The 27,770-nt window shown below is 35.2% G+C and overlaps 2 pseudogenes across 2 annotated transcripts in view; one reads left to right on the forward strand and one right to left on the reverse strand.

The window, feature by feature from the left end:
• Positions 1-27,770, forward strand: part of LOC146908054 (TMV resistance protein N-like) — a 44,105-nt pseudogene that overhangs the window by 13,781 nt on the left and 2,554 nt on the right. Inside the window, exons 2-5 of the transcript XR_015019171.1 lie at positions 22,064-22,631; positions 23,017-24,115; positions 24,393-24,674; positions 25,659-26,609. The product of XR_015019171.1 is annotated as a TMV resistance protein N-like (transcript). The remainder of the gene's footprint in view (positions 1-22,063; positions 22,632-23,016; positions 24,116-24,392; positions 24,675-25,658; positions 26,610-27,770) is intronic.
• On the reverse strand, positions 707-8,364 carry LOC146908056 (uncharacterized; annotated as a pseudogene). Its single transcript, XR_015019173.1, has 3 exons — positions 7,498-8,364; positions 1,356-1,826; positions 707-1,150 (listed from the first exon to the last, which is right to left on the reverse strand). The product of XR_015019173.1 is annotated as an uncharacterized LOC146908056 (transcript).

Genomic DNA, 27,770 nt, shown 5'->3' on the forward strand with positions numbered 1-27,770 from the left:
AATAAAAAGTCTGCCAAACGTAACATATACATATACTTTTACTAATCCATGATCTATTAAAAATTCTACGGAGTTTCCTTTGTTTTTCTTACAATTTCAAAATATTAACCATATCCATGTATTATATTTTTCAACAAAATATCGTCCAAAAGCAGCTACATAATTATTATGTCAATGTTTTCATGTAATCACAAGGATAGCGGCTACACAAGTAGCACTTCACATTGCGATGAGTAGAATTCCTATATCAGGTTGCAACCCACAAGCATATAGAATTCTCCTTACATAATCCTCCCTCTCTCCATCAAAGAAGCAAGCAACATGCAAAAATATTTCTCTTTCTCTTAGATCTAGGGTGCGTTTGTTTCAGCTTTAAAAAAAATAGATTTTGAGTTAAAAGAATCTAGAGATTTTTTTTTAGAGATTTTTAAAAAAATCTAAAGCTATTTCCGTTTGTCTACTATTCATAAAAATCATTTTTTTGAGATTTGAAACACTTACACTTGAGTTCCTTGCATTTAGAAAAAAATAGATTTTGGAAAAGCTACTTGAAATAGATTTTCATTTTGAGGCTAAAAATGATTTTTTTAGTAAAATGGATTTTTTTAAAATCTCAAACAAACACAACAAAAACTAAAAAAGTGATTTTTTTACTAAAAAAATAGATTTTTTTCAAAAAAAATCCAAAACAAACGGGCCCCTAGTCCCTCAAAACCTGACCGAAGCACTTTCAAAATTCCACTATGCGGATTATTCTCCAATCCTTCCAAGGTAGCTCTCCATTGGCTGGTATTTCTGTCGTACAAGAAAGAACTCATTATAGCAACTAATGAGTAACAATGGTAATTTATCCATGATGAATACTTTAAAAAGATAATTATCTGATGGCTCAGAGAACATACTGCGTGTTTTTCCACTGTCAAATCCTTCTTGTCTAAAGGCCTAGATTAAAGAGATTGATTTCTTTCCCCTTAACTTCATCATTCTCAACATCCTCTTCTGTAGATACTAACCAATTGTAAGGAAGCTGGAACTTGGGCCAAATGCTGTTATTGTTGCTGCTTTCTCCTATTTTTTCAATCTATAATCCTGTTCCTCTTGTCACATTGTCTTCCCTCTTTAGCTTGGGCGACTGGCCCCAGAGACGCATCTAGTAATAGTAAACATCAAGAAAGGATTTGTAAACTTTAAAACTCTTGGTGGGCTTTCAATTCTCAAGAAATAAATATGTCTTCGTATTTTTATCTTTTTTGCAAGAGTCGCTTTAAACATTTATTGTTATGAAAACATTATAGATTATTTTTGTCTCCATTATAAAAAAATTCTAGATCCTTTTTCTCTAGCAAAAGCAATACCTCATTCCTGCCTGACACATCAATGTCTTTCTTCGTTAGCATGCGCAACCCCCACTCTCCTATAATCAACCCTTGGTGGGCTTTAAATGTGATTTGTGCTTCTGTTTTCACAAAATGGCAGTGTTCCCGAGAGATATAAATTGTCCAAAGATATTTTCTGCCATCAACCATATTCCGTTCCAAATTAAGTGGCGCATCAAATCGTTCTTCTGTGTGTTCACTTTCAAAAGAAAGATAGAAAGGATGTGGCAGTGGAAAAGGTTGTTGAGAACTTGAAGAATTTGGCATTGGGCGTCTTACCTCAAATTGTACAGAAAAGAAAAAACCGATCCAATCAACATGCATATCAAAGTTCGTAATCCTTATTATTGAACCCCCATTATATTGGTATTCAGACCTCGTTGGAATGTTTGAGGAATGAGGATAAAAAGGAAGAACAATGTCAAAGCCACAACGAAAATGACGAGGTTCCTGTTGCAGAAGAAAAATAAAAACTAGTAAACATGATGTAGGAGGGCTTTCTTAGTAATTTCGTAGTATTTTATTTTAACCAAATCTTAGTAATTTTCTAGAACTTTCTATTATTATTTCGTTTTGTTTTATTTTGGCCCACGGGTTTGTTATTTCTTTCCCTATATAAGCAGAACTTATGCAGCCTAAGAGGCACACTTTTGATTCAATAAAATTATTAGAGATTTTCTCTCAATTCTGGTGGATTCCGGAACCCTTATTTTGATAGGTTTGTCGCTTGCAACCCTATTTTCACAAGTTTGTCGCTTGCAAACTTGTTCTTTTCTATCTAGGTTTAGCGTTTGCTAACCCTACGCTTCCGTACTGCGTCAGTTGGCATCAGAGCAGGTTTCTCCTGTTCTTTTTCTAACGTGATCAGCCATGGGAGATCAACCGGTGACGAGGGCAGAATTCGACATTTTACATACGGCCGCCAAAGCACTGTTAAATCAGATGGTGGCATTAACAGCTAAGATCGGTAATATCAACAACAACAACCGCAACTACAACGACAAAAACAATCAGAACAGGAGATGTGGACCAATTAGGGTTCGTGGTAGAAACAATCAAATTATTGAGGATTCGAATTTTTCAAAGGTGGAGAAAACTAATTTCGAAGAGATAATGTCGAATCACTGGAAGAAGCTGCAGAATTTACGAGAACATGCCAATTCAGCTAAATCTATTGAAAAGGATCAGAAAGCATTAAAGGCTAAACTTGATGAGGATGAAGTCGTGATCGATGATGGGAGTGAACGTGGGAATCACCAAGATTACCGCGTTAAGGCTGATATTCCCCTATTTCACGGAACGATGGGAGTAGAAGAATTCTTGGACTGGCAGATCGATGTTGATAGATTTTTCGAAGTCATGGGCATCCCGACAGACAAGCAGGTTAAGATGGTTGCGATCAGGCTGAAAAGCACCGCAGCTGTTTGGTGGGATAAGCTCGTTGTTCAGAGGCGTAGACAAAATAAACCCCCTATTCGAACTTGGAGAAAGATGAAACAGTTGATGCTTGACAGATTTTTACCTGAAGATTATGAACAGATTCTATATAAGATGTATATTGAATGTGTTCAGGGCAAGCGATCAGTGACTGAGTACACGGCTGAATTTTTGCGTTTTTCTGAACGTAATGAATTAGGCGAGTCCGAGAATCAGAAGGTGGCTCGGTATATTAGCGGTTTGAAAAGTTCATTGCAAGAAAAAATGGGATTACAGACTGTTTGGACCGTTGTTGAAGCGTCCAACCTAGCTTTAAAGGCGGAATTAATAGAGAAATCCCCTAGAAATTTCTCAAATTTCAGAAGATATTCTCCACAGAACCAAGCTGATGACAAAGAGAAAAGTGCAGCAGTCAAAGATTCAAACCATGTTAGCAAAGCAAGCAGTTCTGGCAGTGCACCTCCAGTCAAGGCCCCCGTTCAAAAGCAGAACAACCCTTATGCGTATCCTAGTGGCGATAATTGTTACCGCTGCGGTGGGAAGGGTCACAAGTCCAATGTTTGTCCATCAAGGAGGGTTGCTGGAGTAGCAGAAGGTTTGGATGATGGTGATGAGCAACTTGACGAGGAAGATGAATATGTAGGAGTTGAGTTTGCTGAGGAAGATTCTGAAGAGAGAGTGAACTTTGTGCTTCAGCGAACGTTGCTGGCATCCAAAGAGGAAGGCCAACGCAAAAATTTATTTAAGACTCGTTGTTCCGTCAATAACAAAGTATGTGACCTGATAATTGATAATGGAAGCACGGAGAACTTGGTGTCAAAAAAATTGGTGGATTATTTCAAGCTACCCACGGAGCCTCATGAGAAGCCATACTCTCTTGGCTGGGTCAGCAAGGGATCCCAGGTACGAGTGACGCTGTCCTGCAAAGTTCCTATATCCATCGGCAAACATTATAGAGAAGAGGGACGGGATAATGTGATGTTTACTTGGGGAGCCCATAAGATTGCTATGACACCTGTTTTACAATTTGATAAGAACCCGAAAGAGAAGAAAACGAGTTTCCTAGTGATGACTCAGAATGAAAAGGAACTTGATGATGCTGTTAAGGAAACTGAGTGTTTTTGTCCGGTTGTGATCAAAGGGCTGATGAATGTGGTGAAAGAAGAGATTCCGATACCAAGTGAAGTCTTAGAAATTCTAAAAGATTTCAATGAGCTGATTGCAGATGAGCTTCCAAATGATTTACCTCCTATGAGAGATATTCAACATCAGATAGACTTGATTCCAGGATCTAGCCTACCAAACCTTCCTCATTACCGCATGAGTCCTAAAGAGAACGAGATTTTAAGGGAGCAGATTGAGGATTTACTAAGAAAGGGATTCATCCGTGAGAGCATGAGTCCTTGTGCTGTCCCAGTCCTTTTAGTACCAAAGAAAGGAAATCAGTGGAGGATGTGTGTCGACAGTAGAGCCATCAACAAGATAACTATCAAGTATCGGTTTCCAATTCCCCGTTTAGTAGACATGCTTGATGAGTTGTCAGGGTCTAAGGTGTTTTCAAAAATAGATCTGCGTAGTGGATATCATCAAATCAGAATTAGACCAGGAGATGAGTGGAAAACAGCTTTCAAGAGTAAGGATGGACTTTATGAATGGCTAGTGATGCCTTTCGGATTGTCAAACGCCCCTAGCACCTTCATGCGATTAATGAATCAGGTTCTACGCCCCTTTATTGGATCCTTTGTGGTAGTTTATTTTGATGATATTTTGATTTATAGTAAGTCCAAGAAAGAGCACTTGGAACATGTGAGGCTGGTTTTGCAAGTTTTACAAGATAATCAGTTGTACATTAATCTGAAAAAGTGCACATTCAGTACCAACAAGTTACTTTTCTTGGGGTTTATAGTTGGTGAAGAAGGAATCCAGGTTGATGAGGAAAAGGTGAGGGCTATCAGAGATTGGCCTGCACCCACATCAGTTACTGAAGTACGTAGTTTTCACGGACTGGCCACTTTTTATAGAAGATTTATCAAAGATTTCAGCACTATCACTGCACCAATCACAGAATGTTTGAAGAAAGGAAAATTCAAGTGGGGTTCCGAGCAAGATCAGAGTTTTGCCTTAATAAAAAAGAAGTTGTGCACCGCCCCAGTCTTAGCTCTTCCTGATTTTGAAAAGGTGTTCCAAGTTGAATGTGATGCTAGTGGAATTGGAATAGGAGCTGTTTTGTCTCAAGAGAAGAAGCCAATTGCTTTCTTTAGTGAGAAGTTGAGTGAAGCTCGCCAAAAATGGAGTACTTATGACCAAGAATTTTACGCCGTTTTCAGAGCCCTTCGCCAATGGGAGCATTATTTGATTCATAGAGAGTTCATTCTGTTTACTGATCATCAAGCTCTGAAATTTCTCCATAGTCAGAAAGTAATCAACAAGATGCACGCTCGGTGGGTGAGTTTTCTGCAAAAATTCCCATTTATTATTCAGCATAAATCTGGTGCTCTCAACAAGGTAGCTGATGCTTTAAGTAGGAGAGCTTCTTTGCTTGTCACTTTAGCACAAGAGGTTGTGGGTTTTGAATGCCTAAAAGAATTATATGAGAGTGATGTTGAGTTCAAAGAATTATGGGCCAATTGCAAGGAGCATCCTTGTGCAGATTTTCATATTCGAGAAGGATACCTTTTTAAAGGAGACCAACTGTGCATTCCTTGCTCATCCTTGAGGGAGAAATTAATTAGGGACCTACATAGTGGCGGTCTTAGTGGACACATGGGGCGAGATAAGACCATTGCTAGTCTAGAAGAAAGGTTTTATTGGCCGCACTTGAGAAAAGATGTTGGAACCATTGTCAGGAAATGCTACACTTGCCAAGTTTCTAAAGGTCTGTCGCAAAACACTGGTCTTTACATGCCTTTACCCATTCCTGATGACATTTGGCAGGATTTATCTATGGATTTCGTGTTGGGTTTGCCTCGTACCCAGCGAGGTGTGGATTCTGTGTTTGTGGTTGTGGACCGATTCTCCAAGATGTCCCATTTCATTGCATGCAAGAAGACTGCGGATGCATCCAACATAGCCAAATTGTTTTTCAGAGAGGTTGTGCGCCTTCATGGGGTTCCTACATCTATTACCTCCGACAGAGACACCAAATTCCTCAGTCATTTTTGGATTACTCTGTGGAAATTATTTGGAACATCACTGAACAGGAGTTCTACCGCTCACCCCCAGACTGATGGACAAACTGAGGTCACGAACAGGACTTTGGGAAATATGATTCGCTGTGTTTGTGGTGACAAACCGAAACAGTGGGACTTGGCTTTACCTCAGGTTGAATTTGCTTATAACAGCACCGTGCATTCTGCTACCGGAAAAACACCTTTTGCACTTGTTTACACTTATGTCCCTAGACATGTGGTTGATTTGATTAAGTTGCCTAAAGCTCCTGGAGTTAGCGTAGCTGCTGAAAAGATGGCTGAAGGGATTATGACTGTGAAAGATTCTGTCAAGGCCAAGTTAGAAGCTACCGGGTTGAAAAATAAAGCTGCTGCAGATAAACGGCGAAGAGTCAAGGTTTTCAATGTGGGGGATGATGTGATGGTGTTTCTGCGAAAAGAGAGATTTCCCGTTGGTACCTACAGCAAGCTACAGCCCCGCAAGTATGGTCCGTTCAAAGTGACTCGCAAGATCAATGATAATGCATATGTGGTAGCACTTCCAGATTCTATGAACATTTCCAACACTTTCAATGTGGCAGACATTCATGAATACCATGCAGATGAAGTCCTTTATCAAGATGAGAACTCGGGGTCGAGTTCTTCAGAGGTGGAGGAGACTGATGTAGGAGGGCTTTCTTAGTAATTTCGTAGTATTTTATTTTAACCAAATCTTAGTAATTTTCTAGAACTTTCTATTATTATTTCGTTTTGTTTTATTTTGGCCCACGGGTTTGTTATTTCTTTCCCTATATAAGCAGAACTTATGCAGCCTAAGAGGCACACTTTTGATTCAATAAAATTATTAGAGATTTTCTCTCAATTCTGGTGGATTCCGGAACCCTTATTTTGATAGGTTTGTCGCTTGCAACCCTATTTTCACAAGTTTGTCGCTTGCAAACTTGTTCTTTTCTATCTAGGTTTAGCGTTTGCTAACCCTACGCTTCCGTACTGCGTCAAAACATATTTTAGATCTAAAGAGATGTGTGTGCAAGAGAAGAAAACTAAAAACACGATCTGCGTATTTCATCAAATATTTGACATCAACTGTGGAAAGTTTTGACTGCTAAGTAACTTGATAAATTATGATAAGTTGAATAAAGGGGAAGTCAATATATATTTAAAATCGTGACATGATTAAAAGATCAAGGTACTTTTTGAAAATATATTCTTACTAGTGAAGCACTCTCTAATGCATTGGATTTAAATATGTCGGATTTTAGAGTCCCTTGACGGTACAAGGAACATGATTTGGGACTAACCACTCACACTTGAATTCCAACAATCATCCCCTCAAGTGTGAATCTCTCACATCACTTTACTTGCACAGCCTTTACTAATCAACGGAACTCATCACCTAACTAACCAGTCACACTTGAATTCCTATAGTATACCATCGGCAAACACACATATAATAGGAATAAAGTAGACAAACAAACTAGGGGAGAGAAAGAGAGAAATATAGGCAGAGTTCACACCTTAAAATGTCTTTGTAGCCATCTATATTGAAGATATGGAGAGAATTTGGTCAAATTAAGACAGTCAAAAACATATAATCCTGAGCTGGGATCACGATATCCAGATGTTGTTTTAAAATAACTTCCCGCTGAATCTGATGGACCACTTTGTATTGGGATTGAAGACAAATCTGCAAGCTTACGACAATGTGACAAGTTTAAATATGATAGATTGTGAAGACGACTCACGGTGGAAGGAAGATTAATAAAGTTATTTCCCTGTAAATTTAGTCTCTCTAAACCCCTTAATTCTCCAATAGCATTAGGTACTGTAGAAATATTGCAAAAGCTCAAGTCCAGATAAATCAAAGATTCCATAGCTGATTTGATATGCAGATAATTATATATTTCAAGCAGCCACATAGATCCAAAGCTATAAGAGATGTCATTGTTTCATGGCTATCAGGTAGTCTAACAAGATTTGTGCAGTCTCTCAAACTTAAGACTCTAAGCTTTACAGGAGATCCACGAAATGAAGATAAATGTGTGCATCGATCAACATCAAGGTACTCAAGATTTAATGCTCCAGTTAAATCTGGAGTTCTTGCAAGTTTTGTGCAACCAGAGAGACGTAAAACTCTCAAAGACCGTAACCGTGATGCACTGCCAAAATCAAGGTCGACTAGACTACTAAATTTCTGCAAACTCAAGAATACGAGTTCAGAAAGAAATCCAATTGATGGATGCACCTGCAACAAGTTTATGCATCCTGTAAGATCTAGCCGCTCAAGGTTTAGGATTCCATCAAAACATGGAATCATCTTCAGATTTTTTGAGTTGCTCAGATCCATCCTTTTCAAACAGGGTAGACACTGCATGTGAAGCAAGAATTAGAGATCAAAATGTTAGTACGTTGAATTAAAACCTCAATTTGATCAATTTTTTGTAGTATACTTTTAAATAATGATATAATACCTTATCTAAGCTTAATTGCATTACAATATATAACATCAACAATCAATTTACTCTTTCTGGTGGATTTGCCCATGCCATTAGGCAATGTAAGCATACATGCATTGATACCTATATATATATATATATAATCGGTTGTAACTGGTACTTTTTCTTAAAGGAAACGATGGCACAATTTATTGCAAATTTAGAAAGAAAAAAAAAACATTGCCCTCTAATGCACATCAGTTATTCTTAAAACTTTCAAACAATTGTGGACATACTACAGTTGTATTTGATATAGTAATTTCATGATGTTAAAATATTGAACGACCATTAGAATATGATATATAACCTTGCTTTTATATCTAAAATCTATTAACCATTTACTAGATGAAAAAAATTAAAAGAATACTAAAAATACCTGGATGACTTCCCAAAACTGGTACTTCATTCTATCGTTTACTTTTATTGTCATTATTCTCACGTCACGTTGCAACAGTATGGATGGAAGATGTTACGATAGAATCTTTAATCTTTCATTGAGATGAGTTGCACATTCATGATTGTTTATGGATGAGAGGGGGTGAAAGTTTGAGTGTGGTTTAGAGTGTGAGAATGAAGTTTTGAGAAAATTTATATGAAAATGACACTTTTGGTATTAACTTTTTGAAGGAATAAATTCATTGCATTTCATTTGCTAAAATATGAAAAATACATGTAGGTACATCATCAATAATATGGGGGCTAGGATTAGACAGGGCTGCCTGAGCTAACTCGTGAGCTACCCTATTTGCTTGCCTCCTATTGAACTCAACATGAGAGTTCTGAAATCTATCCTCTAGCAGCTGTTTACAAGCAGTAATAATACACCCAAATTCGCTGCTATCATCTAAACTAGAATTGACACAATCAACAACTCTTTTACAATCAAGAACAAAATCGACATTATCAAATTGTTGATTAGAGATCCAATCCAAGGCTGTATGCAAACCAACCGCCTCTCCCACCTCTACATCACAAAGAGGGGCAAACCAATCCGTTCTTGCAAGAACAAAGGCACCCTCATCATCTCTAAGGCACATGCCCACTCCAACCCTGTTAAGAGAAGTGGAAAAGGATGCATCAATGTTGCATTTATACCTGCCAGGTGCTGGCCTCTTCCAACGATCCTCTTCTATACTTGTGTTGCGCACCTGTGGTGTGGTATTGTGGTTGTTATTACGAGACCTGATGTCTTGGGCTGCTCTCCATTCTTCTAGTAAGTGAGTTGCACGTTGAAGAACCTGCACATTAGTTTCATTCTGATGCTGCCAAAGTTTCATGTTCCGGCTCTTCCAAAGACTCCACATAATCGTGGCCATAAGTTCACAATGCCCTGAAGAAAAATTCTGCAAAAAAGTAAATATGAGAGCATGAATATTATAGTCTTGCCGAAGCACCCTATCAACTGTGTCCCATAAATTCGCATCCCTCCATACTTGAACAGCTTTAGGACACTCTATAAGAATATGGATGCTATCCTCATAATTGTTACTACATTGAACACAATCAAGTGGACAAGAAACACCTCTACTACTTAGGCGAGCCCGTGTCGGAAAACAGCCACGACACACACGCCAAAGAAAATTCTTGATTTTAGGAGGCACTTTTAATTTCCAAATAAGATTCCACCGGCCATGTACATGCATATGAGAGTTATCAGCAATTTCAGACACACATATTTTATACGCACTTTTAACAGAATATTTACCACTTTTTTCCCCTTTCCAAATCATTTTATCTTCCGTAACAAGTGGCTGAAGCGGTGTGTCAAGAATAGCTTGGGCAGTGTGCGCATCAAACAGGCTACAAATAAGGAGCGCTTTCCACACCTTCAAATCTTGGTCAATAAACTCGCTTAAATTTACCTGCATCAAAGGCTCAAAAACTGGATTAGTTGTAGATAAAGACAAGCCGTCCTTAAGCCAAGGGGCGCCTAAAAACGGTATATTAACACCAGAACCTATTCTCCACCGCACACCTTGTTTCTCCACAATTTTGGCACTAAAAATACTTCTCCAAACATAGCTTGGATTATGCCCAATATTAGACCCGATGAAGTCAGAATTAGGAAAATACCTAGCCTTAAATAAACGGGAAACAAGGCTAGACTGATCAGTTTGAAATCTCCAACCCTGTTTGCCTAACATAGCCACATTAAAAGACGTCAAATCTTTAAAACCCATACCTCCGAAATTCTTATGAACTGACAACCTTTCCCACGACATCCAATGTAACCGTCTGCGCATATTACCACCATTACCCCACCAAAAAGCATTTATCATTTTTTCAATAGCATCAACTAATTTATTTGGCAATAAAAAAACACTCATAATGTAAGATGGAATAGACTGTAATACCGATTTGATCATAACCTCTCTGCCGGCTTTTGATAAACACTTGCTACTCCAACTATTGATTTTGTGCCAAATACGGTCTTTGATGAATCCGAAGGTTGCCTCTTTACTTCTGCCCACCATGGATGGAAGGCCAAGATACTTGCCTGTTCCCATCACCGCTCTGACACCTAAAATGTTTGTAATAGTATCCTTCAAGGGCGTTGGAACAACACTGCTAAAGAAAACTTCAGATTTTGGAAGACTAATAGCCTGTCCCGAAGCTAACTCATAAGTATGAAGAATATTCTTCATAACTTGCGCTTCTTTCTCATCTGCCCTGAAAAATAAAAAACAATCATCTGCAAACAAAAGGTGAGAAATAGTAGGTGCATTAGTACAGATAGATATGCCATGGAGATCTCCACAACGTTCAGCTTTACGGATGAGAGCAGAAAGACCCTCCGCACACAAAATAAATAAATAAGGCGACAACGGATCTCCTTGTCGCAGCCCCCTGCCTGGTATGATTGGACCCACCATCTCATTGTTAACAATGACAGAATAATCAACAGTTTCAACACACATCATAATCCATCGGACCCATTGTCTATGAAATCCCATTTGAATCATCACTTCCTTAAGGTAAAGCCAGTCAATTCTGTCATAGGCCTTGTTGATGTCCAACTTTAGGGCAACATTTTTATCTCTTACTTTCTTACTTACTTTCATGTGATGCACCACTTCAATAGCAATCATGGCATTATCAAGAATAGACCTCTCCGGGACAAAAGCTGACTGATTTTCAGAAATACATTTATGCAGAATTTTTTTGAGTCTATTTGCAAGAACCTTTGCCACTAATTTATATAAAACATTGCATAATGCAATCGGCCTCCAGTCCTTCATGGATTTCTGTTCATTACCTTTGGGGATCAAGGCAATATTTGTGGAGTTTAGTGATGGCGGAAATTGATTATTGTTGAGCCACGCACAACATTCCTGAAAAATATCAGCATTACAAACAGACCAAAAATGTTGAAAAAAACCCGGATTGAAACCATCCGGGCCAGGGCACTTATCTGGGTGCATAGAAAACATAGCATCCTTGAACTCATGGGCCTGAAAAGGGGCGGTTAGTAAAGCATTATCATCATCAGAAACAACTTTTTCTATAATGTCTACAACTGGTGCACGAGTGCTATTACTCTCCAAAAACAATGTTTCAAAATACCCTTTTGCAACCTGACGCATACCTTGTTCATCTGAAACTCGGATCCCCACATCATTTTCCAAAAAGTTAATTCGGTTTACCTTTTTCCTAGATGCGGCTGAAGCATGAAAAAATTTAGTATTAAGGTCACCATCACGATACCAATGAGTCTTTGCTCGCTGCCGCCAATACTTGTCCTCTTGAATCATCAAGTGTGTCATCTGCTTTCGCAAATTTGTCAATGAGTTTGGATCAGCCGCTGCCCCTTGGTTACGACAACGATTCAATTCACGTCGACAATTTTCTAGCTCTTGTTTAAGACCATTTCGGTTTGCCTTGTTCCATGAGCTAAGATCATTTGCGCATGTTGTAAGCTTGTCAACAACCTGCATACCTGCACTAGATGACCAACTATCAGATACAATATCATAAATTCCTGGTTCCACACACCAAGCATTTTCAAATTTAAACGACTGTCTAGGGACCCAAATACGTTGAGACTCCTCCTTTTTTAAAAGAAGTGGATAATGGTCGGATGCCGGTGCAACTAAATTTTCAACCATGACATTAGGAAACATACGAAACCAATCTGCATTGGCAAGTGCTCTATCTAGCTTGACCTCAACAGCTCTAGGCGTGCCTAAACTCTTAAACCAAGTATACGGGTAACCCTTCATATAAACTTCAGTTAACCCCGCATCGGACACCGCCTGCCTAAACCCATTAATAAGCCATCTAGGACGTATAGCACCTCCCCTCTTTTCACGGGCATCAAGAATATCATTAAAGTCGCCTAAAATACACCAAGGAAGAGAGGTATTGTTTGCAAGATTTCTCAAGAAATCCCATGAAGCACGCCTTCTTCTACCCTCGGGAAAACCATAATATCCTGTGAATTGCCATTTTCCTTTATTCAAATCATTAACCTCTACATTGATATGATTAGCAGAATAATTAAGTACAAACAAAAGAGTTTCGCCAAAATAGTGCTAAACCACCACTTCGACCATTACTACTAACAGAAAAACAATTATCAAAGCCAAGCAAGTAACGAAATTCTTCAGTCTTATTAGAGTGAACGAGAGTCTCACTTAGAAAGAGGGCATCTGGCTTGTAATAGCGGACTAGATATTTTAATTTAGGAACTACGCTCAGGTTCCCTAGGCCTCGGCAGTTCCATCCTATAACACTCATTTTTCTCGACAATCTCGGTAATCCCGACGAGCCATAATCAACCTTTTAAATTCTCACCATTACAAAACAAATAACACAGCAGAACACAACACCAATAATTCAAATGAATACACCGCTCTAGTTCACCATATTAACAATATCATGTGAACCCCATGGTTGAAACCTTTACTAGTCATCGATATTTATTTCACAAAGTTCACTACTAATGGTAAGAGTGCATGTCAAATTATTCCTTAATCTCCACTTGTTTTTGAACCAATAATTGACGGTGGCAATTGAAATTTAACATGATGGGATAACCATGATCATGTGTAATAGCACAAAAACAAATAACATGTTATCATAACCTTACTCACCTAGTATCGTGGAAACAAAATCACAGCTTGGCATAAAGCCTTTCAAACACGTCCAGGTCAAACGAATCAACCGAACGAAGCAAATTCTTCTTCTCACAAGGGTGCTGCGGCGGAATCTCGAAACCCTAGGAGAGCAGCAATTCAGAAATCTAATTAATGTTATTTGGTATTAACTTTTAATTTTAAGTAAATTTAGGTGTAACCATAAATTTAGGTGACTAGAAACATTCTAGTCCGTCCCTATTTATATAAGACCCTTTTGCAAAAATTTATCATCCTTTTTGTAAGACTCTCTTCAATATCAAGGTGCATTAATTAATTTTTCACAAAAATACTCCTAATTAATTATAGAGAATTAAATATCAACTATTTATCTCTCTTATTATCTTAAAAAAAAAAAAAAGATATCTCTTAATAATTGAAGGATAATCTTGAAAAGAGAATGCACATTATTGACAAATTTAATGCAAAACAAAATTTCTTAATTTTTGTGTTTTTTTTTTTTTTTGTGTGTGTTTTTATCAAACGGATCTTATATACACAGGACATATATTTTTGACAATAATTTAGCAATATTCAATCACATGCGAGGGTACATCAAAGTTCCATGTGCCACGTGTGCATTGTGCAGCGGTTTAAAATATAAACGATGAGATCATGATAGAGACAGTACTTTGTTTAGTTGATTGACCATAAATATATGGTATGAACCCATTTGTCTTCCTTGAACTGAGCCAGTGCTTCTCTTCATTTCAAACAATATTAACCATCCATCTGAATCATAACATTTAGAAGCGATTTCCGGCGAGAGACTCTAAGACCAGATTTCAGAGAAGTTATTGTTGAGGCAAATATCGTAATAATAATTATATTAGCTATTTATCAATTGTGAGCCTTAATTGATTAGTGATCAAATTAAGTAATAAGGCTATTAGATTTCTAATTAGATAATTAATTAAATATTTAATTAGTTGATATGGACTCAATGAGTGGATGTCCGGATGGCCCATTAACGGAATAATGGGAAACCCTAATGGCCATCCAATATAAAAGAGGCTATGGTCCCCAATATACCGTACACGGCAAAAAAACTCTCTCTTCTCCCCATCTGAAGAGAACTTGAGGCATAAAGGTACCGGTTGAGGAAGAACCAAATCAGCCGCCGCTAACCGTGTTGATGTTGATGTTTGTTTCAGATCACCTTCTCTTTGGTTATCATTCTTGATGAGAGGGCTGCTATGAAAGCTTTATGCAGGTATTACTAATACTCTAATTCTTAATATTCTTGATAAATCAAACATGTCGTAGATCCGATCATAATTCATGTTCAATGATCAATTTGCTTCCGCTATACTTTTATTTGTATTGAACATGTTTTATGAATTAAGACCTAAATTTCCAACAAGTGGTATCAGAGCGGTCTTGTTTGATTTATTGGGATAATTTTAGTCTCTATATGGAATTTTATTTTCCTACGGGTTTTGTGTTATTCCCCAATTTTTGTTATGAACCTTAATTTAAAATTAGCGATGACTGTTCATCGATGGTTTGAGTTTATTCATCGATGCTTTTATCTTCTGCCATGACCATATTTTTTTTTTGTCCATGGGTATTGTTCGGTTGTATATTTTTTTATTTACTTTAAAATTTATCCAACCGCACATGTTTAAGTTGAATCATGGATCAGGTTTTATTTTTCTGGCTTGATATATATGTATGCGACGCCTATTTTGTTTTGATTAACGATGCCTGTTTGCAAATCATTGGTTATCGGTGTCAATATTTATTTTTCTTTTCCCAGTCAAGCCTTTATCAATTGTCTATTTGTTTCTCTAATTCATTGATGCCTTTGTATTCATGGATCCTGAGTTACAAACTTTTGTGCATTTAATTTCGGTCCTCGATGTCCATCCTGATTAAACACTGAGCTTGCATACTTTGACTTTTGGAATCATGCCTTGTGTTTACTGTTATTTATTTTTGTTCCATCCAAATTGAGAAAATTATTTGCTTTGTGTCGTATTGGTTTTTTTTTCTTTTTCGGCACGTATTTGTCTTGGACAGTATTAATTAATTTAGTTTATCATCATAAATAAATATTTTGCGATTGTTGAAAGTGAATCAATGATAATTCAGCTTGCATAAATTAATTAGTGACATACTTGCAGTTTTTTCTTCACTTGATCAAGCAATTTCAAAGGTAGATATATATTTATAAATTAAAATCGTGTATTGGTTTTCTACACCTTTGTTATGGAATTTGTTCGACCTTGTCTGTTGTTTTGATTGATCTCAATTTGGTGTGATTCTGAAATATATTTCATAGCATATAATATAATATAACATATATTTAGGCCAAATTTTATCGTATTATGGTTGATGTGCGTGATTTCTATTTACTTTACCATACCTTGTGCTATCTTGTTTGGATCCAACCCTAATGGATAAATATTTGGATTAATTTCTCCAGTTTGTATTCTATATTTTTTTTTTATGAGATGATTCACTTTTGTGAAACATATCTTATATGGATCCATGTGGTTGTTTTACCATATACTCGACGAAGGTTCTGGTCATTTAAACCATTTTTGTATAGCAGATATAATTTGTTCCCTTGAAATACGGATTTGAATATAAAACCGATAATGATTTGAATTTTATTTTGATTTTGGTGATTTGATTTTATATTAAATCTTTTGGCAAAAATATATTTTCAAATATTGTTATCATATCTTAGAGCTTAATTTCTACAAAAAATTTGGTTTTGATTCACATAGATTCAATATTTAAAAGTTTATTTTGAGATATTAGGCAATTTTGATATATATTTGGTCATCATATATCATTTGTGGAAATTTATTGTCTCTTTTGAATAGTGTTTTAAAACCATATCTCAAAATATTTTTGAACTAATTTGGTAGTACATAAAGTAAGGATTAAATTCTTTAATTTTGAAAAATATTAATTCTAGTTTTGTTTATTTCTTTATAGACATATAAAGTTTGTTTTCTTTATTTAGGAAAACATTTAATTTGGAGTCATTCATTATTTTATTTAAAGAATCATTTCGTATATGTGAATCAATTGTGGCATGAATATTTTGGTGTATATAAGATTCAATTTTCTTTTGGTTTGAAATTGAATATTTTTCTTATAGCATGATTATGATGTTAGAGTTTATTGTTATTAAGTTTTCTGCAATAATATTTTGTCTCATCATGCATTTTGGACATATTTCATGCTATGTTTGTTGTGGCTTTTATGCAATATATGTAAATGTATTGTCATACACACATTGGTGTGATTTGTGACTTGCATCTTCTTTCAAATTCATGAGTTTGTCTTCACACTTAAGTATTGTCATACACACATTGGTGTGATTTGTGACTTTCATCTTCTTTCAAATTCGTGAATTTGTCTTCACACTTAAGGGTTGCCGAGTGACCTCATGATTACTTAGCAACATAAAGAACTAATTTGGCCTACATTATGTCAGTAGTGCCTTGTAAATTTAAGACCATTCCCATTTAATTTACTGTGAAATGTCTAGTAATTGCGGTCGTTTTGGTTGAAACAACATGTTGCCAAAGTAACCTCTGTTGCGTAGATTTGATTCAACTGAACTTACAAAAGGCGTAGTATGAAATTATTCATGTGAGTTGTCGTCGGCCCCAAGGAAGGCACAACTTGACCGGATAGTTACATACATATGATAGTAAATGTGTGGTGATTATAAAGTAATTTTCCATGTGAATAATAGGATACCCGAAGGTGACTATTATTTGACAGGATTTGTCACCCAATTTAATGTATATTAAAATTGTCTAGTAAAATTAGTTGAGTCAGTTGAAACAATAATGTTGCCCAAGTAACCTCTGTTGTGTAAATTGATTTCGATTAAGCTTACAAAACATGTAGTGTAAAATTATTCATGCGAGTTGTTGTTCGGCCCCAAGGAAGGCGCAACTTGGCCGGATAATTGTGCACTTGCGAGGGTAAATATGTGGTGATTATAACGTAATTATCCATGTGGGTAATAGTATGCCCAAAGGTGACTATTATTTGACAGGACTTATCACCAATGTTTGATCATTGCATTGAGAGTACCGCTTGCAGTTAATTCTTAGCAATCCAAAGATTGTGTTTTAATGGTGCGCTTGGTATCTTATTAAGGTCTTTGATTTACAAATAAAGAAGCACATTTATTTAATATTTTACTGACATGTGTGATGATGTTGTGTTGGTGTAAACTTATTTAAATATTTAAGAGTTTACATTCACACATATTATGATAAACATATGACAATTATTCTTTGTCAAAGTAAATTGTCCTTGTTTGATCATTGATGTAAATTACCACTAGCAATTGATATTATTGTTTAAAGACTTGATATTGATGGTGCACTAGGTATTTTGGTGAGTACTTTAACTACTCTTGTTCTCTTTAAACTAATATAATTTATGTATCTGCTATTTTGAGTTAAATTCTAATGTAGGATTTAAAGAATAACATTGATATTGTTCTTGGATCTAGACCTTAGATAAGGATGGTAAAACTCACATTCTCTCACAAATTCAGTACCCAATGTGAGAATCAAGTTTGACAAGTGAGTATACACCAAATTCTATAGGTCACATGTGATCGATCATAAAGCTAAGATATCATATATATTTGAGGTGTTATTTAAGAAGACATATTTTTGTCATATTTTCTTTGCTTAAACTAAAGTGCTTTCAAAGCAATATAGAGAAAGACAAATTCTCCTTGGAGAGTGATTATTTCATTAAGATTATTAGGCAAAGAAAATATTAGGAGCACATTATGTAAATATTTAATCTTGTTGAGACACTATAATTTCGACTATCACATGACTTGTTCAAAAATTCAGTAATTTCGACTATCATATGACTTGTTCGAGAATTCAGTATATAGTATTCTCTTTGCACAATTAAGTTTATAACTGTTACAGTTAGAAATGATCATTTAAATGATCAATTCATGAAGTGTGCAAATAAGTAAAGGTTGAAGCAAGAGAAAATAAATGGTGCTCATTCAGAAAAATACCTCAAAAGACAAGGGCAAATAAAGAAAGGTAGTCTTGACTGATTTATGTCCAATGATGTTGAAAGATATATCAATTTAGAATGGACATAGTCGATAAAGATTATTTTATTCATCTTTGAACTATTTTTAGATTGTCGTTACTAGCTTATTTTTGTATTTAAAAGACAATTTGGTGAATCATTATTTGAATTAAATTTTGTTTTAATTTCTCTTTGAATAAATCAAGATATTTTGAGTTTTATTTTCAAATGATGATTCGATGTGTCTTTTAAGTTCAATTATTAGAGTCGATTCAGTTATGATTGTGACATTCTATATTGTTTAAGGTTTTGAATACTATAAATTTTTCGTCCCACAAATTAAGGAAATTTTGAGATATAAATTGTTAAGTTTTCTTGAGGATATTGAGTTTGGGGGAGAGATATGGTAATAGAACAAAATTAAATGAGGAAGAATTAGTTCTAAATTAATTCATATAGTTACTATTATTATTATAGTATATTTGGATCCTCATGGGGACATTATTGTTCTTCCTCTCAATCAAGTTAAGAAACTATTTCATATAGATCAAACTCAACACCCTCAAGAACTAGGGATTCTAGTGTTATTAAGAATTGACTGAAAAGAGAAATTCTATTTAGTTTAATTGAATGACTCTATTAGGACAGTCATGATACTAGTTTGCTTACTATAATTTTGGAGCTGCACAAGATGGATTTCAATAGTGTTTCTTAATGGTGACATTAATGATACAATATGGTGCAAATGAATCAAACTTTTGTGTCAATTGATACAAAATAGATGGTTTGCAAAGTCATGAAATCCACTTATAAGTTAAGAAATTTGTCTCTTTAGTGTTACCACAAATTCTCATAAAGTAATTGTCTCATTTGGTTTTGAGATAACATTATGGAGAATTGTGGTTTTATTAAGCTCAGTGGGAGTAAATTTATAGTTCAAGTTTAATGTGTCAATTATATTTTGTTTAGTCAACATTGATATATTAGTTATGTGAAACCAAGAATATCTCTAATGAAAGTTTAGCGATGAAAGATCTTGGGGGCACTTCTTTTGTATTAAGTTTTAGATACTTAGAGATTATTCTCAAAGTATCCTTCAGATGTCACAAAAGGTTTATATCAATAATGTTGAAAATAAATTGACATAATAAATTATAGGTGACAATCACTGAGAGAGACTTTCAGTCTCAAATATTGCCCATTAGAAAATTTATAAATTCTGAAAATTAAGTATTTTCCTACGCTTTGTCTATAGGATTTTTATGTATGATCTTATTTATATGCATTTGGAAATAGCATATATAATCAGATTGTTTGGCATATACTTGAGCAATTCAAAGTTTGAATTGTTAACCTTAAGGATTATTAAAGAGAACAAGAGAGCTTATGCTCACATCAGAGATCTGACAATTTGGAGATCATTTTTGTGTCAGACTCTGACTTTTGGATGTCAGTATATGACATACAGCCTAACTCAAGAAATGACTGTAAGTATTTATGTCACTTGGTTGCATATCGTTAAAGGCATCGAAAGACCACTCAAGTTATATAGTGACATAATTCAGTCGTATAGTTATTTGATAACAAAGTTTATAAGGTTCATTACCTTATAGATTATTGTTGTTGAATGATAGAACAAGTAGAGACAAAACTTTATGCTAGCTGATCCGCTATTCAAAGACATGACACATAAGGTCTTTCATATGGTTGTTGTCATTAAGGATGTCTTGGATTAGTGGGAGTCTCTTTTACTTTATGTTCTATACTTTTGTTTTGGTATTGATACAGACTTTATGTTATGATTTTCTGCAGAAATAAAGTACATGAGGTTATATTTATTATAACCATTTCTGTATCATTTTGTGCTAATATTGAATTTGCAAACTTCAGTTTTGATCTCACTAAAGTTTTCAGTTGGATCAGTTGGAAATAGGCATGATTTAGAGATCACATTACATGAAATTTCCATGCCACTCATCCATATCGATCTATGTCATCAAGTGCATTGGTATGGTGGTCGTCGGGGTTCCGTCACGTTATACGTCAGTGACGACAGCCGCGGTGGTCCCATTATTAATGTATGAGGTGGACCAGATTGTAAGGTTGAAATCTAAAGATAAATAGCATTCAGTTGCGCGCCTAAAGAATTCTGATATAATTATTAAGATATGTAGCCCAAGTGGGAGATTGTTGGAATATTTTATTATTTAATAATATTCAAATATCATTATGTGGGCAAATATCGTAATAATAATTATATTAGCTATTTATCAATTGTGAGCCTTAATTGATTAGTGATCAAATTAAGTAATAAGGCTATTAGATTTCTAATTAGATAATTAATTAAATATTTAATTAGTTGATATGGACTCAATGAGTGGATGTCCGGATGGCCCATTAACGGAATAATGGGAAACCCTAATGGCCATCCAATATAAAAGAGGCTATGGTCCCCAATATACCGTACACGGCAAAAAAACTCTCTCTTCTCCCCATCTGAAGAGAACTTGAGGCATAAAGGTACCGGTTGAGGAAGAACCAAATCAGCCGCCGCTAACCGTGTTGATGTTGATGTTTGTTTCAGATCACCTTCTCTTTGGTTATCATTCTTGATGAGAGGGCTGCTATGAAAGCTTTATCCAGGTATTACTAATACTCTAATTCTTAATATTCTTGATAAATCAAACATGTCGTAGATCCGATCATAATTCATGTTCAATGATCAATTTGCTTCCGCTATACTTTTATTTGTATTGAACATGTTTTATGAATTAAGACCTAAATTTCCAACAGTTATATCATTCCAAGGTATGTCATATGTGATGATCACCACAAAGAATTATTATTTCACCTTTTGTTAAAGTTATGATATAAATAATTTGTTTTTAATTTTTTTTCATACCGTTGTATATTTAAATTTACGTTAAATATGTTTTGACCTTTACAGATAGGTTGTACTTGGAAACACAAATAAGCTCGCTTATAGCTTATTGTATTAGCTTATAAACTTGTTTTGATAGAATATGACGTGTTTGGTAAAAAGCTTTTCACATTAGCTTATATCGTTATTTCAAGTAGCTTTTGAGCTTATAGGCTTATATCGTTATTTCAAGTAGCTTTTGAGCTTATAGTTTATAGCTTTCACATTTATCTTTTCACAGACGATGTGAGACTTAATCAATCACGAATTTAACCGCGCTTACACTTGAAACCCAACAAGGTCAATGCTCTAAGACCGCACAAAAGAGGGAGATGCCACATATACCACTTTTATTTTTAGTTTTTGTAATTTTTTTATTTGTTCTTAATCCTCACAAATAAATCACTTAGAGTGAGTGTTAGATAGAGTGTTAGTCATAGTATAATAAACTTCCGTAATATTGGAACTTGTCTAATTATTTCTGTTGAAGAAGGAACTGGTGTCTGCACATTTTCATATATAGGCACAATGTCTAAGCAAGCGTTGGATCTGCTGAGTGAGGGGGGCACAAGTTCTAGTTCTTCCAAAGATTCTGATGGGTTCCAAAGCTATAGATACGATGTGTTCATCAGTTTCAGAGGTTCTGACACCCGTAATTCCTTTGTTGACCATCTCTACGCTCATCTCAATAGAAAAGGTATTTTCACCTTCAAGGATGACAAGCAGCTCCAGAAAGGAGAAGCAATTTCACCCCAACTTCTACAAGCAATTCAACAGTCACGCATTTCTATCGTTGTCTTTTCCGAAGATTATGCTTCTTCAACATGGTGTTTGGATGAAATGGCTGCTATTAGCGAATCTAGAATAAATTTGAAACAAGTTGTTTTCCCTGTTTTTTATGATGTCGATCCATCTCATGTCAAAAAACAAAATGGAGTATATGAGAATGCATTTGTTTTACACACTGAGACATTCAAGCATGATTCAGGCAAGGTTGCTCGATGGAGGACAACAATGACTGATTTGGGTGGTACAGCTGGTTGGCATGTTAGGAATCAGTAAGTCTGTTGGTTATTAATTCCTTGATGTTTTACATTCTTATCAACTATTTGTGCTTGCTTGACTGTGCATTGCAAAGTTTCATTTTACAAAACAACCTTGTTTTAGAATTCTTTTTCTACATGATTTGGTGGAATCAAATTACACATTTTATTGGCTGTCACTGAGAGACAAGTATGATTAACGATTTTATTAAAAATGCAAAAGATGTTAACATTGAAATTTCACAATAATATATTAAATTATTTTAGATAAATACAACATTTTTATATATAAGTATTACAACATCGATCAAATTAATTTAATCCTTGTACATTATACTTTTGTATTTGTTGTTTCCTTGTTTCCTAAAGTGATAGTGATTTTAATTTTTCCTCTCTTCAGGCCAGAGTTTGAAATGATTGAGAAAATAGTTGAGGCTGTAATAGAAAAGTTAGGTCGCACATTCTCACGATCGGCTGATGACCTTATCGGAATACAACCTCATATAGAAGCATTAGAGAACCTTTTAAAACTAAGGTCAGAGGATGATAGTTGTCGAGTTTTAGGAATATGGGGTATGGATGGAATAGGAAAGACAACTCTTGCCACTGTTTTGTATGACAAAATCTCAGATCAATTTGGTGCTTGTTGTTTTATTGGAAACGTTAGCAAAATTTATGAAGATGGTGGTGCTGTTGCTGTGCAGAAACAAATTGTTTGTCAAACCATAGAAGAAAAAAATACAGACACATGCAGTCCTCGTCAAATATCCCAAACTATGAGATATAGGTTATGCAAAGTAAAACTCCTGATTGTTCTTGACAATGTTGAGCAACTTGAACAACTAGAGGAATTGGACATAGAACCCAAATTCCTTCACCCAAGAAGTAAAATAATAATAATCACTAGAGATAAGCATATTCTTCAAGCATATGGGGTCGACAAAGTTTTTGAGGCTAAATTGATGAACGATGAAGACGCTTATAAGCTTTTGTGTAGAAAAGCCTTCAAAAGTGATTATCCAAGTAGTGGTTTTGAAGAGCTTATTCCTAAGGTGTTAGTATATGCTCAACGTCTTCCTTTAGCAATCGGAGTATTGGGTTCTTTCTTGTTTTCCCGAAATGCAAGACAATGGAGCTCTACCTTGGATAAATTTGAGAAGAATCCACCAAACAAAATATTGAAAGTGCTCCATGTAAGCTATTAGGGATTAGAGCAAGATGAGAAAGAAGTATTTTTGCATGTTGCTTGTTTCTTTAATGGGGAGAGGAAGGATTATGTAAGAAGAATTCTAGATGCTTGTGGGCTGAATCCTGATATTGATATTCCACTCCTTGCTGAAAAATCGCTAATAACCATTAGAAATGAGGAAATTCATATGCATGAAATGTTGCACAAGTTGGGGAAGCAAATTGTTCGGGAGCAACATCCCGATGAGCCAAATTTATGGAGTAGATTGTGGATTTACCGTGATTTCCATCATGCGATGATTATGAATTCGGTAATATATCCCTTTAAATAAATTTCTTGTTTTTTCATTTCCATAATTTGCCTTTTTTTCACACACATTCAAGGTAAAGGACAACACATCACCAACATGATATGACACACACAAGAGATAGAACTATGAGATTATATAGAGAGCAATGTGGGACATTATATTTACTCACGTGACCATTCTCTATTATGATCTAATTCATTTACCTTTTTTTGTTTTCCGTAGCAATTCATTGATTTTGTTATTTCATTTCATAATATTGTTATTCTTAAATTTTCAGGAAGCAATAAAAGCTAAGGCCATAATTATAAATCAAAAGGAGGATGTGAGCAAATTCAACAAGTTGAGGGCTGAAGATTTATCAAAAATGGAAAACTTGGAAGTTCTCATATTATATAATACAAAATTTTCAGGAATACCCACATCTCTTTCTGATTCCCTATGCTATCTTTTGTGGAATAGTTACCCTTTCATGTCTTTGCCATCAAATTTTCAACCACATCGCCTTGTAGAATTGAATATGCCTGATAGCAGCATTGAACAGTTATGGATAGGCACCCAGGTATTTGCCTTATTTCAATTTTTAGATTTTACCGTTTCAAATAAATAGTTGAAAAGTTAAACGAAATAGCATATTAATATAAGATAATTTGTAGATTGAAATACCCTTATTTAATCCCCCTATCAATAATCCACTATAGGAATCTCATAAAACCAAACGTCATCATTCTATTATTCGTACATGATTATGAATTTTTTAAAACATTTTACATAATGAATCAAAATTAAACTTAAACCTTTTGTTTCATGTATGCAAGTAAGCTTAATTACTTTATGGCATCGCAAACTCCATTGGTTAAGAAAATCTTTTATTGTTGTTGTTATAATGCATGTAAGTTAAGTCGGTAGCATTGAGCTAGTGGTTAGGGATTGAGCTGCATATGTATCAAGATATAAAAATATAAAATTAGATGTGTGTTATTTGGACAGACACATTTGGATACTATTGTACAAAATACACTTCTAATTTACTTTGTTTCTCATTTGAGGTGAGAGAATATAATGATTAAAAATAGAAACAAATATGATGTCTGTGTTGGATGTTAAATTATATATCCACAGAAAAAAATTGGTGACGTGTCAAGTAAGAGTTAAAGTCATATGAAAGAGATGATGTTGAACAATATTTTAAGGGTGTGTTTGGATTGAGGGTTTAGGAGGGGAAGCAAGGGGAGGGTTTACTTTTCTTTTTTAAATTATGGACTTTATAACATGTTTTTCTAAAATAAATTAAGTGTGATTGAAATATTATATCATCATTTATCATGTTAATATGTTAAATTTTTAAAAAAACATTTCATAGTGTCCTTAATATAAAAATGAAAAGTATATCCTCCCCTCTCTTCCCCTCCTAAACCCTCCATCCAAACACACTCTAAGATTTTGAGTGGAGATGTGGTGCCAACCTCGCTTATATAGTTGCTCTTAGTTCAATGTGTTGATTCACCTAGTGTGGCCTCCCCCTGCAATACTAACATATTTGTAGTTAATTCTCTCTCCACAGTATCTCCCCAATTTGAGAAGGATGGATTTTAGCAACTCAAAAAATTTGAAGATGACTCCATGTTTTGAGGGAATCCTAAACCTTGAGCGGCTAGATTTTACAGGATGCATAAACTTATCACATGTGGACCCATCAATTGGACTTCTTACTGAACTTGTATTCTTGAGTTTTCAGAGGTGCGCTAGTTTAGTGAGCCTTGATTTTGGCAGTACACCATTATTAAAGTCACTAAGAGTTTTGTGTCTCTCGGATTGTACAAAACTTGAAAACACTCCGGATTTCAGTGGACTAGTAATGCTCCAGTATCTTGATATGGATCGATGTGCAAGTTTATCCAGGATTCATGAATCTGTCGGGGCTCTTGCAAAGTTGAGCTTCATAAGTTTGAGAGACTGCACAAATCTTGTTGGAATAACTGACACAGTTTTTAATAAGAAGAAGGCATCTTTCAAAACAAAAATGCTTGATATGTTTAACCCATGGAGTAAAACCAAATTAGACGCTTCATTATTGACATATATGTTGAAATACGATCCTACTAATCTCCCTGTCAAATCTTTGATATATTTGGACTTGAGCTTTTGTAATATTTCTATAGTACCAGATGCGATTGGAGAATTAAAGAGTTTAGAAAGACTAAATCTACAGGGAAATAAATTTACTTCAATTCCTTCCACCTTCAGCTTTCTTCAAAATCTGTCATATTTGAACTTGTCTCATTGCCATATGCTTCAGAGTTTTCCTGAACTCCCAACAAAAAATGGTCCATCCGATTTGGTGGGAAGATATTTTGAAACAACATCCGAATCCCATAATCATAGATCAGGATTATATATTTTTGACTCTCCCAATTGCATGGAGCTCATCTTGTCCTTTGATGCCATATTAGATTTCTTCCGGTCAACCATTGGATGGATGCAAAGACTAGTTGAGGTACGTAATACTTTTCCAACCACTCCTCGTTTTCTTTCTCTATTTTAAATGTGTGTTTTTTTCTCTGCTGATATATCGAGACTCTACATTAATCCTATATAGACACACCTACACACGAAGGTTGTTAAATTAGAGCCACCTAAAAACATGAAGGTTAAATTAACAAATACACATCTTTTGATTTGGATCAAAAGACCACATATTACTGGTGGCATTTAGTTTGCACCACCAATTACATTGGTCCAACTTACACCACTTTAATATAAGCCCTTGATTTATTCTTAATATATTGTAACGGTTTGGATTTGTGGTTGGTTAACTTTTTGTCAGGTTACGGTTCTCCGATGCCCACATACACTATGTTGTAGAGAAACAACAGGTTGTTGTTCTCAAATTTCTTTTTCTCAATTTTTTTTTATATAATTGAAACAAAACATAAAGTCATTAATTTTGTTTAATATTAATCGAATAATTGTAAGTAAAACTGATGAATATAATATGTCCGACATTTCATCATCGCCGGAAACCATGAACGGCAGCAACAAAATGACCGTCGAATGTGACATCACATTTAGCGGCTGCGGGAGGAGAGTTTGTACGACGGCAGCAGTGGCACGGCCTTTGTAGGCTATTGGGTTTTTAACCACTCAAGTGACCATTCATGTGATTAGATCTGCGTGCTCTAACGGGGTTGAAGTTATGCTCGGCAGCAGTGGCACGACCTTTTTGTTTATGTTCTTCAATAAATTATCTTTACATTTTCAAATTAAAAAAAAAAAAAAGTGGTGGATCATTTTAGTTTAGAAATTACGATGATAGAAAGCACAAAAGGCTGATAATTATTTGAGATGAAAAATTAGATTTGAGAGCAGAAAGAGGGGCCTTGGGCGGTGAGCCGGTGACGGGGGCAGAGATGAGAGATAGTGGCTGCAAAGGTTTCCATCTCTGTTTCACTTTTTTAAATATTTTTTGTGTTTTGTGTCTCATCCATTAGATTGATCTGACATCTGAGAATAGAACATGAGTGATAGTTGAACAATACCTGCTATATGGGGTCATTTTAGTGGTGCAAGTTGAACCAATGTATTCGGTGGTGCAAGCTAAATGCCACCCATATTACTATTTAAAAATAGTTTTAAATAGAAGACAAAATTGTAATTT

The sequence above is a fragment of the Medicago sativa genome, chromosome 7, assembly GCF_051527215.1.
Source record: "Medicago sativa cultivar Bolivia chromosome 7, Bolivia_mono, whole genome shotgun sequence".
Classification (NCBI taxonomy): Eukaryota; Viridiplantae; Streptophyta; class Magnoliopsida; order Fabales; family Fabaceae; genus Medicago; species Medicago sativa.